This window comes from Somniosus microcephalus, chromosome 8 (assembly GCF_052327205.1).
Source record: "Somniosus microcephalus isolate GS21.2 chromosome 8, FLI_Smic_1.0, whole genome shotgun sequence".
NCBI classification, from domain to species: Eukaryota; Metazoa; Chordata; class Chondrichthyes; order Squaliformes; family Somniosidae; genus Somniosus; species Somniosus microcephalus.
The window spans coordinates 152,355,061-152,375,344 of NC_140994.1; the positions used below are offsets into that span (position 1 = coordinate 152,355,061).

Here is a 20,284-nt window from a genome sequence, read left to right on the forward strand (position 1 = left end):
AGGGGCTCCAGTACCTGTGGCTGTGTAACCGGGGCTCCAGTACCTGTGGCTGTGTAACAGGGGCTCCAGTACCTGTGGCTGTGTAACCGGGGCTCCTGTACCTGTGACTGTGTAACCGGGGCTCCAGTACCTGTGGCTGTGTAACAGGGACTCCAGTACCTGTGGCTGTGTAACAGGGGCTCCAGTACCTGTGACTGTGTAACAGGGGCTCCAGTACCTGTGACTGTGTAACCGGGGCTCCAGCACCTGTGGCTGTGTAACAGGGGCTCCACTACCTGTGGCTGTGTAACTGGGGCTCCAGTACCTGTGGCCGTGTAACCGGGGCTCCAGTACCTGTGGCCGTGTAACCGGGGCTCCAGGACCTGTGGCTGTGCAACAGGGGCTCCAGTACCTGTGACTGTGCAACCGGTGCTCCAGTACCTGTGGCTGTGTAACAGGGACTCCAGTACCTGTGACTGTGTAACAGGGGCTCCAGTACCTGTGACTGTGTAACCGGGGCTCCAGTACCTGTGGCTGTGTAACCGGGGCTCCAGTACCTGTGGCTGTGTAACAGGTGTAGTGGCGCTTCTTAGTTTCCAAACAGGCAGCCACTGAGCTGTGGGGTTTTTAACAACGAGTAGACGCGTGTCGAAATAAAACGTTCCCAAACATAGCTTTGTCTTTTAAACTGTTTACTATAACACTTAACAAACGGAATTACAAAGCAAACACGTATAAACGAACACGGTCAAAAACTGTACTGCTCCAAACCTCACAACTTCTGCCTCCTTCAACCACGTGCAGTTTAAACTGTAAAATGGCTGCACCCATGTGTGGCTTAGGGACTGTTCCATTGTGGCAAGAATGAAGGGGGTGTCTTGGACTATACTACTGGAGCAAGAAAATAGGGGGTTTCTTAATACAATAAGTCGGTCAGGTAAATTAACTGTATTATGCCATTTAACCACTATTTTAAAGTATTTTCTTAATCTTTTATGGCTCTTACATTCCGGCCCCTAATTGACTAGGCACATGAAGCATATCAATTACTCAAACATTAAGAGTCATAAACTAATGAGTTCAACATATTTACAATATAAGTGTCCACTTTTTTCGTTCAGGAACCTTTCACGCTGCTTCTTGTAGCAGGCAGAGCTTTGTGATCGGTCTTTCCAGGGTACTGCTCTTGGTTTGCAAACAAACGCGACGAACGCCGCCTCTGGAGTCTGGCATGGTCTTAATTATTTTTCCCATCAAACAAGAATTTCTAGGGGCTGAATCATCCACAATTAAGACAATGTCTCCGACAATGACGTTCCTCTTTATTTTGGACCATTTTTGACGCTCCTGTAGCAGAGGTAAGTATTCTCTTGTCCATCTGGTCCAGAAAAGGTCTGACATATACTGAACTTGCCTCCACTTCCGACGGGCATACAGATCTTCCTTTTTGAAGACTCCCGGGGGCATGGCTGGCTGTGTTTTCAACAACAACAGGTGGTTCGGAGTCAGGGCTTCGAGGTCATTGGGATCATCTGATGTCTTAGTTATCGGTCGGTCATTAATGATGGCTTCGACCTCGCACAGAACGGTTTGGAGTCCCTCGTCGTCAAGCGCTTGCTGCTTCAGTACAGAACTGAGTAGTTTTCTTACGGTGCGTATCTGTCTTTCCCAGACACCTCCGTGGTGGGATGCAGCCGGAGGATTGAAGATCCACTTAATTCCTGTTTGCATCATGGCTTCCTGTATTTTAAGCTGATTCCAACCTTCAATAGCTTCCCGTAGTTCTCTCTCCGCTCCGACGAAATTAGTGCCATTATCAGAACGCATAATGGACACCTGTCCTCTTCTACAGACAAAGCGCCGCAAGGCGTTAATACAGGAATCAGTGTCAAGCGTGTGTGCCACCTCAATATGAACAGCTCTGATGGTCAAACAAGTGAAAAGCACACCATATCTCTTGACAAGGCTCCGTCCTCGCTTTACCTCGAAAGGCCCGAAATAGTCCACCCCTACGTTTGTAAATGGGGGCTTGTCTGGTAACAAACGGTCTTCAGGCAGGTCTGCCATTTTCTGCTCCACAGCTCTAGCATGTAACCGTCTGCAAACAATGCATTCAGAGAGTATTTTTCTTATTACGGAATTAGCTCCTGGAATCCAGTATCTTTGTCTTAGCTTCGCAAGCACGTGATTCCTCCCACTGTGTCCAATACTCTGGTGTATATGCTGAAGAATGAGGGTAGCAACCCGGAGGTCCTTAGAAAGGATAGCAGGATGCTTGGCCTCCTCTGGCATAGCAGATTTGTTTAGTCTCCCTCCCACCCTCAGTACTCCATCTTGCAGTGTAGGGTCCAGCTTGTAGATATGACTACCTTTCTTGATTGGAGTATTTCGCTGTAGAGCTTCGATTTCTTCTGGGTATCTTTGTCTTTGACTGAAGCGAACTATCTCCTTCTCAGCCTTGGCCAAATCCTCCACGGTCAATGAATTCTTGCCCAATGTGGTCTTGTGATGATGCGTATACTGCTGTAGAAGCATTCTCTGCTTATCAGGGTTCCTTTCAGATTGACTGATAGTGGCTCGGTACTCTTTTCTCTTACCGCTCAGGTGTAGCAGCAACTCTTTCAACCTTAGAAACCATGCAACTGCTTTCCTCAACTGGTGCCATCCTGAGAAATGGTTAACAAGCTTGTTCACTGTGTCAAAGTTCTCTTTCGTATTTATGAGATTTACTGTGACTGATCTCTTGACTTCGACGTCGTCTTCAGCAATCTGACTTGACATATCGGGTCTTTCTGGCCATGATCTCTCTGTTTCCAGCAGATAACTTGGGCCTTGTATCCAAGTTTCACTCCTCATGAAGTTTTCAGCCTTCAATCCTCGTGAGGCTTGATCTGCTGGGTTTAATGAGGTGTTTACGTACCTCCATTGAGATGGTTGTGTAGCTTCTCTAATGGATGAGATTCTGTTTGCTACGAAGGTCTTGAAGCGTATCTTCTCATTCTCTATATACTTCAGCACCGTCGTGCTATCCGTCCAGAAGACAGATTCTTCTAATGGGAGCTGTAACTCTTTCCGCATCACCTGGTCAACTTTAACTGCAACAACCGCTGCCGTCAATTCCAGTCCCGGGATGGTGACCTGCTTCAGCGGAGCCACCCTGGATTTCCCCATGAGGAAGGCACAATGTTTCTGGCCCTGTTGATTTGTCAGCAAGACGTAAGTAGCCGTGCCATAGCCGTCCTCACTGGCGTCCGAGAAATGATGTAGTTGAGCCGTCTTTGTAACTCCAAAACTCGCGGGCTTGATGCATCTACTGACGTTGAAGCTAGAAAGTTGTTGCAAATCTGTCAACCATCTGTGCCATCTCTGGGCTTGACCTTCTGGGATATCTTCATCCCATCCTCTCTTGTCTCTACACAGCTCTCGTAGCATCAGCTTCACCGGCAGAATGAGTGGTGCCAGGAATCCAAGAGGGTCGTAGATGGAACTGACCACGGAGAGAATCCCTCGTCTTGTGGATGGTCTTTCGTTCACCATTATCCTGAAGTTGAACGTGTCTGACTCGATGCACCATTGTACACCAAGAGCTCTCTCGATAGGAAGGACATCGTGGCTCAGGTCCAGATCTTTGACTTCAGTGGCTCTTTCCTTTTCTGGGATAGAAGCTAGAACTGCTCTGCTGTTGCTTATCCACTTAGTCAGATGGAATCCTCCATTCGAACACAGAGTTCTAAGGTCTCTTGACAGTGCGATGGCATCGTCTTCTGTTGACATGGACTTCAGACAGTCATCGACATAAAAGTTTCTGAAGATTGTCTCCACAGCCTCTGATGGTGCTTTGCCTTTGCCATCTTCTGCAGTTTTTCTGAGAGTGTAGCTTGCACAGCTGGGAGATGATGTGGCTCCGAACAAGTGTACGGCCATTCTACATTCCACCATCGCTTGACTAACGTCGCCATCTGGCCACCAAAGGAAGCGCAGAAGATCAGCATCTTCATCAGGGATTCTAACTTGGTAAAACATTGATTCTATGTCTGCCATCATGGCAACGAGCTCTTGTCTAAACCTAGTCAAGACGCCAATGAGGGTATTAGTAAGATCAGGACCTTGAAGCAGCTGGTCATTCAGTGAAGTTCCTCTGAATGAGGCGGCGCAGTCAAACACTACACGGATCTTTTTCTTCTTTGGGTGATACACCCCGTGATGAGGAATGTACCAGACCCTTCCATCGTCTCTGTTCAACTGTTCCTCGGGCACCTTTACAGCATAACCTTTCGCTATGATGTTTCTCATGAAGTCTTTGTAGTCTTTGTGAAAGTTGGGGTTCTTGTTCAGCTTTCTCTTTAGACTGATGGCGCGTTGCTCTGCTATGCGGCGATTGTTCGGCATCTTTGCGGTCTGTCTTTTCAGTGGCAAACCAATGTGATAGTGGCCATCAATGAACTGTGTAGACCTTGTCATCAAACCCATGAACTGATGGTCTTCTTGTGACATCTCTGTCTTTTCCTCACAGCTGCGTTCTGAGAAGTCTGCGTTGAACTGCTGTATCAACAGCTCTTCAATGCTTGCGATAGAGATGCGATTAACTGTGACGTTTTGTCGTTCCTCCTTGTTCGACTTGTGGCCATCATCTCTCCTTACCGGTCCATTGACTACCCATCCAAGGGCTGTCCTGACGGCGTAGGGTCCGTCATCCTTGCTGTTTATCACCTGCCATGGCTCCATAGTTTTGTAGGCATTGGTTCCAATTAATAGGCCAATTTCTGCTTCAATGTATGGGAGACGCACCTTTTCTAGGTAAGGCCATCTATCCACGTCCTTCTGCAGGGCTAGGTTCCCTATTCTAACAGGAACCTCCCTCTGTGTGAAAACATTAGGCAGGTCTATGAAGTCCTTCTCTTCAAGTCCACACACTTCTAGGTCTGACAGGATATAACTTTGCATTGACTTCTCATGACCCATGGTGCGTAATAGGATTTCTGTTCTTCTGCCTCTAACGTTCAGCTGTCGCATGAGTGATTCTGTGCAGAATGTTGCTGAGCTACCTGGATCCATGAAGGCGTAAGTCTCCACAAGCTTCTCGCTCCTCTTAGACTTGATCTTTACTGGTACGATGGCAAGAATACAGTCACTGTCACCGGCCCCAGTGAGTCCACAAGTCTCTGGTTCTAGCGACACCAGAGCACTTGAAACAACCTTCTCGTCGGTATTGTTTTCTTCACTCTTCTTAGAGACTTGTTCTTCTTTATGGATATGCAGCAGGCTGGGATGTTTCCGAGTGCACTCTCTGCATGTTGTTCTTTGCTTACAGTTTCTACTCAGGTGCCCCTGAGAGAGACATCCAAAGCATAGGCCGTTGCACTTCAGGAATTCGATTCTGTCCTTATGTGGCTGTGCTTTGATGTCGCTGCAGATATCCAATGTATGATTCTTCTGGCAGAATAAGCATGGCTTCTGAAAGGCATTAGCAGACGTCACTGTGCTGCTCTTTTTGGGAGATGAGTTCTGGGGCCTTTCTTCCTCGGCCTGGGTGACGATAGTTGCAAAGCTGCTTCCCCTGGAACCACCTTTCCTGAGAGTCTTTGATTCAACAGGCTTGGCTTTCACTCTTCCATCGGTGGTCGGGCTGACATCTTGGATGTTTGCAAACAATGGGTCCCTAGCAATTTTAGCCTGTTTGTCTATGAAGTTCGCTAAGTCTGCAAACCTGGCTCTACTTTTCCGTCTCTCCATTATCTCAAAGGCTGTTCTTCTCCATTGTTCTCTCATCCTGTAAGGAAGCTTAGAGATGATGATTCTCATAGTCGTAGGATTGTCCATCTCTTCCATGAATTCAACATCCTCCATGGTGTTGCGACATCCTATGAGGAAAAGAACATATGCGTTCAATGCCTCTCCGTCCTCTGATCTGATCTGTGGCCACTTGGTAGCCTTTTCGATATATGCAGTGGCTATCTTCAGCTCGTTACCATAGTGCTCCTGCAGCAACTTCCTGGCTTCTATGTATCCCCAGTCCGGTCTCGTGTTCACAGCTTCTGACCAGGTCTTGTGGTTTACCACTGGTGTACTGTCCCAGGTAGTACAACTTATCACTGCTGCTCTCTGTTTTGGAGTCAATGGCTTGTTCAAAGGATCTGATGAAGGGCTTATACTTGAGTGGGTCGCCTTGGAACACTGGTATGTCTCTTTGAGGGAGTCGAAACAGATTCTGTTGTTTTACAAGCATCTCTGTAATTTCGTTCTGACGTTGCATCACTCGGTATAGGCTTCTCCCTGTGTCTTCAGGCCTCTGGTGGTCATCAGCAGGGTCTAGTCTAGACCGTCTGACGTCTGGGGTAGCATCACGTGCTCCTGTTAGTGGAGAGGCCACTCTTCCACACTGTAATGCCAGGGGATTGCCTTCGGGCTCTGTTGTAACTCTTGAAGGTGCCCTGGATCCAACTCTATGTGACAACGTTGACTGACAGTGGCTCCCGCCGTCCCGTGAGCCTTCATGATCTTCGTACGCACTCAACCTGGCGTCTGAGACCTCGATAGCTGTTTTTATCTCCAGCTGTTCTTTCTTTGCCTGCACCTGGGCCCGTTGGGCCTGCAGTTGGGCCTCTTGGACCTGCAGTTGGGCCCCTTCCCGTTCAAGAGCTTGCTTCTCCACTAAAGATGCTGCGCGCGCCATCAACGCCGCCCGTTCAGCCTCCGCTCTCATGCGTCGCGACGAGCTTGTGGTAGGAGCGACTGACCTGCGTCCAGAAACAGAGCTACCTTCTTTTCGATTTTTGCTCGGTCTGGCGGAAGTCTCTGAAATGCTATCGTCTGGTCCGACTTCATCGTCAACTTTATCTTTCTCTGCTGTATCAGCATCTTGACGAATCTTTAACATCCACTGTTCCGTGGCCTTGATATAGTCCTTAATGCTGGTTGATTTAAGATCAAACCAGTTGTGCTGACCAGCGCTTCCCTCTTCTTCAGACAGAAGTGCTAATACATCTTCATTGAGTACATTAAATTCTTCATGCAGCTTGGAGAAATCGTAATACATTATGTCTTCAGCTTTCTTAATATTAGCATTATCTTCCATGAGACGATCAATTATCTTCATTTTTCCAGTTATCTGAGCTAATTTAGCCTTCCTTGCGCCTATGCTTCTATGTAACTTCTCTTCCATTGCCTTTGGGGTGAGCTTTATTTCCCTCTTTTGGCCAGCAATCTTTCTGGCTGATGGAAGCTCCTGGCTCCGTAAGGCCTCGGCCATTTTACCCGCAGCTCTTATTTAGCTTCTCAATAGAATGAACAAAGCAAGTAGCAGTCACTGTACCTTCGCTTTCTTATATTGTCGTCTGGCTCCGTGACCATTCGGGTATACGTTCGCCGACGATTCCGTCCCTTCCTTCTTAGGGAGCAAGTTTTTGACTAATGTAGTGGCGCTTCTTAGTTTCCAAACAGGCAGCCACTGAGCTGTGGGGTTTTTTAACAACGAGTAGACGCGTGTCGAAATAAAACGTTCCCAAACGTAGCTTTGTCTTTTAAACTGTTTACTATAACACTTAACAAACGGAATTACAAAGCAAACACGTATAAACGAACACGGTCAAAAACTGTACTGCTCCAAACCTCACAACTTCTGCCTCCTTCAACCACGTGCAGTTTAAACTGTAAAATGGCTGCACCCATGTGTGGCTTAGGGACTGTTCCATTGTGGCAAGAATGAAGGGGGTGTCTCGGACTATACTACTGGAGCAAGAAAATAGGGGGTTTCTTAATACAATAAGTCGGTCAGGTAAATTAACTGTATTATGCCATTTAACCACTATTTTAAAGTATTTTCTTAAGCTTTTATGGCTCTTACAACAGGGACTCCAGTACCTGTGGCTGTGTAACAGGGGCTCCAGTACCTGTGACTGTGTAACCGGGGCTCCTGTACCTGTGGCTGTGTAACAGGGGCTCCTGTACCTGTGGCTGTGTAACCGGGGCTCCTGTACCTGTGACTGTGTAACCGGGGCTTCAGTACTTGTGGCTGTGTAACCGGGGCTCCAGTACCTGTGGCTGTGTAACCGGGGCTCCAGTACCTGTGGCCGTGTAACCGGGGCTCCAGTACCTGTGGCTGTGTAACCGGGGCTCCAGTACCTGTGGCCGTGTAACAGGGGCTCCAGTAACTGTGGCTGTGTAACCGCGGCTCCAGTACCTGTGGCCATGTAACAGGGGCTCCAGTACCTGTGGCCGTGTAACAGGGGCTCCAGTGCCTGTGGCTGTGTAACCGGGGCTCCAGTGCCTGTGGCTGTGTAACCGGGGCTCCAGTGCCTGTGGCTGTGTAACCGGGGCTCCAGTGCCTGTGGCTGTGTAACCGGGGCTCCAGTGCCTGTGGCTGTGTAACCGGGGCTCCAGTAACTGTGGCTGTGTAACCGGGGCTCCAGGACCTGTGGTTGTGTAACCGGGGCTCCAGTACCTGTGGCTGTGTAACCGGGGCTCCAGTACCTGTGGCTGTGTAACAGGGACTCCAGGACCTGTGGTTGTGTTACAAGGGCTCCAATACCTGTGGCTGTGTAACCAGGGCTCCAGTACCTGTGGCTGTGTAACCGGGGCTCCTGCACCTGTGGCTGTGTAACAGAGCTCTCATACCTTGATAGGTATACCTCTCTGTTATCCTGAATTTTTAATCAACCGGCACCATCCTGGTCCCGTAGGTGCCGGATACCAAAGAGTTTCCTGTAGATGAGAAATAGGAGGCTCAAAGGAATGATCCTTGGGGGACTTGAGAGGTAATGGTGCGGGAGTGGGAAGAGAAGCCATTGCAGATGATTATTTGGCTTTGACTGGACAGATAAAAATGGAACCAGGCGAGTACAGTCCCACCCAGCTGGACGACGGAGGAGAGGCGTTGGAGGAGGATGGTGTGGTCAAAATGTCAAAGGCTGCAGACAGGTCGAGAAGGATGAGGAGGGATAGTTTACCACGGTCACATTCACATAGGATTCAATATGTAACTTTGAGAAGAACCGTTTCAGTGCTGTGGCAGGGGCGGAAACCTGATTGGAGGGATTCAAACATGGAGTTGTGGGAAAGATGGGCACGGATCTGGTAGGCAACAACATGTTCAAGGACTTTGGAGAGGACATGGAGGTTGGAGATGTGTTGCTAGTTTGCAAGGACAGAGGGGTCAAGGGTGGGTATTTTGAGGAGGGAGGTGATGCCAGCAGGTTTGTTGGGGAGGGGGACAGTATGGGAGGAGAGGGAACCGTTAACAACATCAGCTAACTTGGGGCCTGTAGTGTCCGAGGATCAATAATACTCAGACTGCAGGAGAACAATAAAACAGGTATTTACTGAACAGGGAGTAATTCAAGACTGAAATACAGAAGCCTGCTATGGCTTTATATACAGGGGTGGTCACTGCCGGTACTGCAGTATAGAATCAGTTCTTCTCTTAAAGGCACATACACAACAATTCCTCCCCTTTTAGATAAACAGTACATAACATTTATTTAACAACTAAATAATAACTAATTACAATTACAATTTTCTCTGTACTATATACATCAACTGAAATAATCATTTATAAGTTCTGGGCTAGATTTTCAGTAGCTTGCGCCAGCAGTTAGCGCCTTAAGAGAAGTGATTTCCGGGCGCTATGCGTGTAGCGCCCGGGCGCAGCGCAGTTTGCGCTCCGCCCCAAATTAAGTTGCCCGTTAGCGCCGGCGCAAAGTTTAGCGCCCGCCCGGATGCGCGCGCAGAAAATGACGTCACATCCTCGTGCAACGCCCTTTGGCCGCCCCGATTGCAAACTTCAGTCGGACCGCCCCATTGTGCGGCGGGCGGCCGGAGCGTTTGGAAAAAGGAACGCAACACAACCAGCGCGGGCCCCGGGGGGCGCTAATTAAAGGGAACGTCCTCTCCAGTATAAAGGCCATCCTTTTTTCAGAAAACAGTCTTGTGCAACGCATTTCTGGAGACACAACAAGGAGGATAGCTAACTGGTTTCAAGCAGCAAGAGGCAGGTATTTTTGGACTCAGGCAATAGCGCTGCAAGTGGCCATTTGGAAAGTAGACTGTTTGCCAGGATTTGATGGGGGCTGCATGGGGTGCCAACGCGCAGCTGCAGCGCCATATCCGTAGGGCTCGCAGACGCATTGTGAGAGGGGCAGCCCTGGCTAGAGGCAGAGGGGGCTACAGGCGTCGGCCACGTAGGCCTTACCCAGTCAGGCTATACCGCCAGCAGCGCTCCTACCTAAACATGAGTGCCGCGCGATGTGTTAGAAGGCTCCGATTCCGAAAGGAGGTGATTGCAGAGATCTGCCACCTGCTTCGCCGAGATCTGCGGCCAAAGCTCAGGTGCAGGACGTCTCTGTCGGTGGAAGTGAAGGTGACGGTGGCATTGAACTTCTATGCCACCGGCTCCTTCCAATACGCTGCTGGGGACATAGCAAACATCTCCCAGTATGGCGCGCATCGCTGCATCCGCCACGTGACCGAAGCACTGTTCAGAAGGAGAAGCCAATTCATCTCCTTCCCCATGGCCCTCGAGAGCCAGCATCAGCGCGCATTGGGATTTGCCAGACTCGGGGAATTCCCCTTGGTGCAGGGCGCCATTGACTGTACGCATGTGGCTTTGCGGGCCCCTCTGGAGCATGGCGAGCAGTATCGCAACAGGAAGGGCTACCATTCTCTGAATGTGCAGCTGGTCTGTGACCACAAGCAGCGCATCATGGCAGTCAATGCCAGCTTCCCAGGCAGCAGCCACGATGCCTTTATCCTGCGGCAGAGTACTGTGCATGACATGTTCCAGGCACAGCCTTCCCCAAGAGGATGGCTCATCGGGGACAAAGGCTATCCTTTGTGCACCTGGCTCATGACCCCGCTCCGCGCGCCCAGGACCGCTGCTGAAGAGGCCTACAACGAGAGCCATCAAACCACCCGCAACATCATCGAGCTAACTATTGGGGTCCTCAAGCAGCGGTTCCGCTGCCTTGATCGCTCCGGAGGAGCTCTCCAGTATTCGCCGGACCGGGTCTCCCAATTTGTGGTGGTTTGCTGCATGCTACACAACCTGGCTATCCGCAGGACTGGGGCACTGCCACCTGACGTTGGACCAGCACCTCAGGAGGAGGAGCAGGAGGAGCATGAGGAGGAGGAGGAGGAGCAGGAGTACGTTCCCAGGAGGGAGCGACCAGGGCCAAGGGCCGCACGACGCCACCTTATTACACGGTACTTCTAAGCCCCCTGTCAGGGAATGGCCAGGGGCCATGAGGGAAGATGAATGCAGCCGCTCCGCAAGCCCTCAGCCGGCGAAGCCAACAAACACTAAGAAGAACAACCATGGAGACTGCATGAATAAAGAAAATTTTTTATTGCACAAAAATGAAAAGCCCTTCCCACATGAATCCCCAAAAACAATAAACGGGCCCCACAAAAAGCCCAACAAACGACTCACTCGCACAAACTGGGGAGGAGCCACTCCACCTTTATTGAAACCGGGCCTCAACGTCGGCCTAACGCAAAAAATAAGCCCTCCAAAAGCACAACCATGGGCAAAATAAAGATGGCCACCGCCATATTAAAGGAAAGCTGCCCACACCCTCTACTGAGTGGCCCGCGAGGGCGAGACCTTGGCCAGCATTTTGCCTCCCCTGCCCTGCCTGCTGCTCCTTCGCAAGCTCTGCCCAGTGGCTGCTGCGAGGCTGGGGGAAGGCGCCTGAGGCTCAGATGCCCTTCCGCCAGATGCCGCTGGGGGGCGGCCTACACGGCGTTTGGGCCTCGAGGGGCCGTCTGCTGAGTGGCGCACCTGAGCCTGGCCACCATCAGCTGCAGCCGCTTGCCGTTGACGCCCCAGAGGGGGAATGGCGGCGACGGATGGCGCAATGTGGGCCAGCTGGCGTCTGGGATGCGCTGGCTGGTGCTGTGGCGCGGTGGCACTCGGCCGGGCCTGCACTGCAGGATCCGCAGCAATCAGCCGACGGGCGGCTTGCTGGGATGGTCCAGCGCGGCGCCTGCCCTGGCGATGCCTGCCTGAGACAGCGCGTGTGGCAGCAGTGAGTGGCCCTGTGGTCCTGGTGTGCGCGCGCATCACATCCGCCAGGGTCTTGACGGCATCAGTCAGCATGCGGCCAGTCGTGGCAGTTGCTGCCCCGAACTCGCGCACACTGGTCGCCAGCGACTCGATGGCCTCAGGCATGCGCCCCACCACGCTCATGAGCTCCGTGTGGCGCCGGTCCGAGTCGTCGGCCATCTTATCCAGCTTCCGCACCTCCTCCGAAGTGAAGGTGTCCGGACTGGAGTCGCGACTCTCCCGCTGGGGAGGAGGGGGCCGAACTAGGGGACCCTTGCCGCGTTGGTGACGGCGAGTGTGCCGAGCAGCAGCACTCCCCTCTGATCCTTCCCCCCTTTGGGGGGAAGGCCGCGGGCCACGCGCACGGCTGCTGGGTGGCTGGACGCCACTGGTCCCAGAAGCTGCATTGCCCTGCGACAGTTCCTCCAGGCACTCGTCCAGTGAGGAGGTGTCAAGCATTTCCTCCTCTCCTGCGGGACGTGACTGTTCCCCCGAAGGTCCGGCTTGCTCCTCCTCCTCCTCCTGGTCGGAGGTGCTGTCACTGGCAGCTTCAGGGTCCTGGTCGTCACCAGCTGAAAGCAGGAATGCACAAGAGTAGCTTCAGAGTGAGGAGACGGCGTCAGCGAGGGAGTTAGGACTGGTGGCATTCAGCGCATTGGTGGGACAGTGGCAAAGGAGGTAGCTCGGATGGGCCAGTGCGACGCGAGAGGGCCAAAAGGCGAGGTCCTTACCATTGCCGGGCAGTGGAGGGTCGGATACACCGCACGCTGTGGGGACAATCACACGGGCTCCCATGAGCACACACACGCGCTCCTCCAGCCGAGTGAGCTTCTGCAGCTTGGCACGGCCACCCCTGGCACGGGCCTGGTGATTAAACGCTACTTTAGCCTGCAAGAGAAAGGACGGGCTGTAAGTGCGCAGTGAAGCCCTGATGTAGTGTGCACTGCCTCCCATGGTGGAATAGCTTGGCCAAAGTGTAGCCCTGATGTAGTGTGCACTGCCTCCCATGGTGGAATAGCTTGGACAGAGTGAAGCCCTGATGTACTGTGCACTGCCTCCCATGGTGGAATAGCTTGGCCAAAGTGTAGAGTGCCGAATGGCCATTTGATGCTCATGACTGTCCCAATGCTGCTGGCTGAGGGCTGGCCAATAGGACTTTCAGATCCCTTTGCCCATCATGTCAGGTGTACATGCAAGAATGAGGAGGAGACTGGAAAGGCTACTCACCTTCACAATCCTGGTCAGATCGTTGTATTTCTTATGGCATTGTTTGTGGGTCCTGGGGGCCTCGCCGGTGAACGTCACCCTCTGGGCGATCTGCTTCCAGGCTTTGGTGTAGTCATGGTGGGTTGGATTCCTCCCACTCTCTGGAAACAAGATCTTGCGCCTCACCTCCAGAGCTGTGACCATTATGTCCAGATCACCCTCTGAGAAGCGCAGGGCACGCTGACGGGCCTTCTCTGGCGTTGCCATGACTCCCTGGGGCTGAGCAGCAGTGTTGAGGCCTCTTTGCAAGGCTGCAGTGTGCAGGGCGTGGCAGCAGACCAATTCGTCCCTTCCCCCTTTAAGAGCTGGTCGGCACCACGGGGTCTGCTGTCAGTGCAAAAATGACCGCACCCGTGCTGCGCCCCGCCTGGGCGCTATCCCTCTGGACCGCCGGCTTAGCGCCTAAAGGTAGGAGTGCAACGCCTCTTTTAGCGCTCCACAACTCTCTTAGGGCGAAGCCACTGAATTTCCGGCAACGGGGCGCTACTTTGGGGCGGGCGCTAACTTCGGGCGGGCGCTAAGGTTAGCGCCCCAAAACTGTCTATACTGAAAATCTAGCCCTCAGTCTTTGAGGAGGCTTCCTGATCCTGACCGGATAGTGCCTTTCTCGAGTATCCTGTTCTTGCGGCAGAGTTGATTCTGGCTCATTGTCATTGGTTGGTTCGTCAGCTTCCAATACCACTGCTTCTGAGGTAGACGCAATCTGTACTTCGGGTTGATTACCAGATGCACCTGCTCGTGGTATGGGTTTGGCTTGTTGCTGTGACTCTAGAATCTGGTCAGCATGGCGTCTCACGATGCTCTCTCCAATGTCCACTGTGTACATTAGTGGTCCCTGCTGTGTGCATATCGTTCCTGGCTACCATTTTTCTGTTCGGTAGTCGCGGGCCAAGACTGGTTGCCCTATCTTGAAGCTCCTGGTTGGCTTCTCATTTATGTGCTGGAATTGCTTATCCTCAACATCTCGTCTTATGTTTGGTTTGAGCAAATCCAGGCAACATCTTAGCCTTCGGTTGAAGAACATTATGGCTGGAGCTTGGTTGGTGACTGCATGTGTCGCATTCCGGTAAGCAAACAAGAAATTATCCACCTTGTGTTGTAGTGGTATGTCGTCATTATGCATTGCCTTTATGGCCTTTTTAAAGGTCTGAACAAACCTCTCAGCCAATCCATTTGTGGCTGGATGATATGGGGCAGATGTGTAATGCTTCACCCCATTATTCCTCAGAAACCTCCGGAAATCCTCTGACACAAACTGTGGCCCATTGTCGGAGCAAATCTGTTCTGGCAAGCCATTCCTGGCGAAGATGGTCCGTAGGACTGCAATAGTTTTCTCCGTGGTGGTGGAGGACATTTTGATGACCTCTGGCCATTTCGAATGGGCGTCCACAGCGATTAGGAACATTGAGTCCATAAATGGACCAGCAAAATCAATGTGTACCCGTTGCCATGGAGCTGAGGGCCACTCCCATGGATGTAGCGGGGCCTGTGGTGGAGCGTTTTGGACCTTCTGGCATCCTGTGCATCTCTTGGTCATATCCGCGATTTCTTTATCGATTCCCGGCCACCACACAAACGCCCTGGCTAGGCTCTTCATTTTTACCCCTCCCAGATGACCCTCATGAAGCTCATTGAGCACTCTATCTCTCAACTTTGGTGGAATTACCACTTGGGATCCACACATCAAAGTCCCCCGGCACACTGACAGCTGTTCTCTCCTTGGCGAGAATGCTGGCAACAGTGAGTCGCCATGTGCTGGCCATCCCTTCACCTTCAAATCATAGACCTGAGAGAGTGTCGGGTCATTTCGGGTTTCCTTCTCTATACTTGAGTTTGTAACAGGTAGACATTCGACTATGGTCGCATGGAATATCTTAACAGGGTCCACTGCAGGTGCTTCCTCTACCGTAGGCAACGGTAGGCGCGACAGCCCATCAGCGTTTTCATGTTGTTCCGTACCCTTGTACTCTTTGTCGTACTGATGTGCCCCTAGAAAAAGTGACCATCTTTGCAGCCGTCATCACCGGAACGCCCTTCTTTGGGTTAAAAATGGAGACCAGGGGCTGATGATCAGTCAGTAGGGTGAATTTCTGCCCGTGCAGATTGAACTTCTTCACCCCCCACACCAGGCTGAGGGCCTCCCTGTCAATCTGGGCGTAGTTACGCTCGGCTGAGGTTAACGAGCGTGACGCAAAGGCTATTGGCCTCTCTGAACCGTCAGGGAATTTGTGTGACAGCACCGCTCCGATGCCGTAGGGAGACGCATCACATGCTAACCGAATCGGTAGTGTTGGATTGTAGTGGGCCAATACTTCTTTTGAAGTGATTAGGCATTTACATTTCTGAAAGGTACGCTTACACTCATCACTCCATTTCCATGTTACTCCAGTTTGCAGTAGGGCATTCAGTGGGTGCAGAATTGTAGATAAATTCAGCAAGAACTTATGGTAGTAGTTCACCAACCCGAGGAACGACCTCAGTTGCGACACATTTTCCAGTGCTGGAGCCTTGACTACAGCCTCAATTTTGTCCGGCGACTTATGCAACCCTTCCTCATCAATCATGTGGCCACAATACGAGATTTGTCTCCTGAAGAACTCGCATTTGGGGCGGTTGGCTCGTAGCCCATATTCCTGTAATCTCGTGAGCACCTGCTCCAGGTTGGCAAGGTGTTCACTATCATTTTTGCCCGTAACCAGGATGTCGTCCAAATAACACTGGGTCCCCGGGATCCTTTGCAGGACTTGTTCCATCGCCCTCTGCCAAATAGCCGGGGCTGATGCTACCCCGAATACCCGTCGATTGTACTGGTAAAGGCCTTTGTGAGTGTTTATCGTGAGGTATTTCCTAGACGCTACTTCCACCTCCATTTGTAGATACGCTTGGGCCAGATCAATCTTTGTAAAGCGTTTCCCTCCAGATAGTGAGGCGAAAATATCTTCTATCCGTGGAAGTGGATATTGTACTGTGTGCAGGACTGGGTTCACAGTTACCTTGAAGTCCCCACATATGCGAACCTTCTTCGGTTCCCCAGGCGTGCTGCTCAATGATTTCTTCATTACAGGAACGATGGGTGTGGCCCACTCGCTCCAGTCCACCTTGGACAGCACACCTGAATGCTCCAGACTCTCCAGCTCTGCTTCAACGGCTGGGCGGATCGCGTAAGGTACCGGTCTGGACTTAAAAAATTTTGTGTTTACGTTATCTTCGATTTTTATCATTGCCGTTACTCCTTTTAGAGTCCCAAGTCCTTGTTGGAACACCTCTTTCGCGTCAGTTAGAATTTTTGACAGTCGTCCAGGTGTGACGTCATCATCCTTTTTATCAGTCACCGTTAGCGCCTGAATGGAATGCCAATCCAATTGTATTTTTCGGATCCATTCACGTCCCAATAATGGTGGTCCTCCATCTGGTAGTATATATAGATATAGTTTCTGTGTTTCCTTGCCGTTGTATTCAACTGGCACCTTTATTTTTCCTCTGGGGTAGACTTTTTGCCCCGTGTATGTCTTCAATACAATGGACGTGTCCTTCAAGGGTATGTGTGAGAATAGCTGCTCATAGTCTCGTCGATTCATGACAGTTAGGGCTGATCCTGTGTCCAATTCCATCTTTACTGGGGACCCTGCTATCATGAGGGTGACCCAAATGGTTCGGTGATCCTCCTTTGCGATCACGTTGTGTAACTTTAGACAACTTCGTCTCCTGCTCCCGGAGTCCTTATCACTCTCCTGATCTTCCAAACTACTGTCTGTCAATTTCTTTACTTTCTTGTACTGTTCCTTAGTAGTTCTTGTAGTGTTGGTTTTCTTTCCCGACCTGCAGACTCTTGCTATGTGTCCCATTTTCCCACATTGCCTGCATACTTTGTCCTTAACCCAGCAGTCCTTCTGATCATGGGTTGTTCTGCCGCAGTGATAGCACTTTTCTGCTCCATACGCCATTTCGTTAGCGCTGTATTCCTGTGGTTTCTGTTGTATTTCCGCAGCTCCCCGTGCTGCTGCTTCGTAGGATACTGCCACGCTGAAAGCCTGTTCTAGCGTCAGGTCCTTTTCCGAAAGTAGTCGTTTCTGGGTTCCTTCACTCTGGAGCCCGCAGACAAACTTATCCCGCAAGGTGTCTGCCAGTCCTGCTTAGAACTGGCAGTGCTTCGATAACTTGTGTAGTTCCATAAGATAGTCAGCATTGCTCTCATCTTTGTGCTGGTTTCTTTTATGGAACTTGAATCTTTCTGCTATCAGCAGTGGTGTAGGGTTTAGGTGTTCCTGTAAGATATTAACAATCTCCTCAAAACTTTTCTCCATTGGTTTAGCTGGGGTAATTAAATTCCGCAATAGGCCGTACGTTCTCGCGCCCATCAAATTTAATAATACCGATGCCTTCTTTCCATCGGCCACCTCATTTGCCTCGCAGTACACTTCAATTCTTTCCACATACGTGGTCCAGTCTTCTACCTCGTTGTCGAAAGCAGTGATACTGCCACTTTTCGGCATCTTGGGTGATTTAAAATGGCGCCTCCCGCGCTTTTTCTTCTTCACCAATGAATTAAAATGGCGCCTCCCGTGCTTTTCCTTCTTCCCCAATGGAATAAAATGGCGCCTCCCGCACTTTTCCTTCTTCCCCTTGCTGCCACGCTGCTCCTAGCGTTCTACAGGGTAATGGCGGCGACCCGCGGCTTCGGCATGTCTCACTTTTCCTTCCCCGCGTTCTATCCTCTCCACGCTGCCCTGTTCTTGAGCACCGACCGCGCCCTGTGCGTTCCACCCTCTCTCTCTCCCTTTTCCTCCCGACGACGCTGCACGGCCCCTTTGCAGAGCCGCTCGATCGAGCCCGAGCCCGCCGCAGTCTGGAAGGGTCAGCGCACTACCTGCTACCAGCACGACTTGCTGGAACACTTCGACTGGGGAGCCAGGCCCAGCTCTCCACAGCCTCCCCTGCAACTCTACGATGGATCCCTGGGCGGTTGCCCGCGGTCGACGCCCGCCGTTCTGACTTCGACCTCCAAGAAGCTTCTCTTCAGGGAAAAGATCACCGTGAGGTGATGCAGTACAGCAGGTGAGTTCAAACCTGCCCGTCGCCAGTGCAGTGTCCGAGGATCAATAATACTCAGACTGCAGGAAAACAATAAAACAGGTATTTACTGAACAGGGAGTAATTCAAGACTGAAATACAGAAGCCTGCTATGGCTTTATATACAGGGGTGGTCACTGCCGGTACTGCAGTATACGATCAGTTCTTCTCTTAAAGGCATATACACAACAGGGACCACAAAGGGAAGTTGGGTGGTCAGTAGTTTAGTGGGAATAGTAATAGGCAATATATCACGCATTAAATGTATTTGCCACGGAGAAAAAAAAAATCAAGTGTCATGTTATTTCAACTGTCTCAAATAGGGAACTAAACCATATTGATTCCCTGAAATGTAAAGCAGAAAAAATTGTACAGAAAAGGAAATAATTCAAATACTGCAACTTTAATCAAGCACTTTGCTCAATTTATTCTTTTCAAGGTGGGCTATAGCCATCATCTTGAATTTTTAACTTAGTTGAATATATAACCCAAAAAATTAATATAACTAAAGGACCATATAAAATTATATAATCTGTACTAAAATCATTAAACTCACCCATAAATTAATACTTATTAGAAATCCCTGCAGAAAGTTTCAGAAATCCGCTATTACTATAAAAAATCAATAAAACTAAAGTAACTACATGTAAATCGCAATCTTGGAAATTGAGATATTGTTAAAGTGCTTTGACAGGCAGTTTCCCGCAAATGAGGTTGTGAATTATTTAAATCACCACACTAAGAACAATAGAATTACATAGAATTTACAACAAAGAAACAGGCCAGTAATTATGCTAAAAACGAGCCTTCTCACACCCTATTTACCTCATCTCACCCTATCAACATATCCTTCTTTTCCTTTCTCCCTCACGTACTTATCTAGCTTCCCCTTAGAATGCATCAATAACTGCCAAAGCCTTTTATGTTGTGTAGGTCGGGAAGGATCTCATGCAGGCATGCCTCCATTGTCAAGCTGTCAAGCTGTCATCACACCATAAAATATCATAGATACCAATCATCTCCAGTGAACATGTGGAGGATGTAATCCGCTGAAGACCCTTATTGCAGTATTCTGAATGTGCACAATAAACATGAATATAAGAAATGAAGCATTTTGTTAAAACTAGTCTAAGTCAAATAACCCTTAATGTGAATAAACTAATTTATCAGCAAGTCGTACAGGATAAAAGACCACCACATGTAACTGAACATTCCAGAAACTGTTGCAATAACACAGAGAAGGGTAAACATAAAATTACATAGAATATACAGCACAGAAACAGGCCATTCAGCCCAACTAGTTGGTGTTTACACTCCACATGAGTATATACTCCTCCCATTCCATCTACCTCAACTCAGCCTTTCAGCATCTCTTTCTACTCCCTTTTCCTCCTGTGTACTTGTCTAGTTTCCTTTTGAAAGCATCCAAGCTATTTGCCTCAACCACATGGTAGCAAGTTTCACATTCTAACCACTCTCTGAGTAAGACATTTCTACTTATTTCCCTGTTGGATTTATTAGTAACTATCTTGTATTTAAGGCCCCTAGTTTTGGATTCCTCCACAAGTGGAAACTTTCTCTCCTCATCTACCCTGTCCAACCAAGTCATCATTTTAAAGACATCTATCAGATCTCCTCTAAGTTTTCTCTTTTCTAAAGAAAAAAGCCACAACTTGTTCAATCTTTCCCGATATTTGTTGTAATCTCTCAGTTCTGGTACCGTCCTTGTAAATCTTTTTTTGCACTTTCTCCAGTACTTCTATGTCCTTTTAATATATGGAGACCAGAAGTCTTAAGTGCAACCTGACCAGGGTCCTTAACAAGTTTAACATAACTTCACTATTTTTGAATTCTGTACCCCTAGAAATAAATCCCAGTGCTTAGTTGCTTTGCTGACCTGCGATGCTGCTTTTAATGATTTATTCACCTGTA

General features: G+C 49.9%; 1 protein-coding gene across 1 annotated transcript in view; it reads left to right on the forward strand.

The window, feature by feature from the left end:
* The window catches only part of LOC147113870 (glutamate receptor ionotropic, delta-2-like), an 826,198-nt gene that overhangs the window by 269,304 nt on the left and 536,610 nt on the right, over positions 1–20,284 (forward strand). The window lies entirely within an intron of this gene.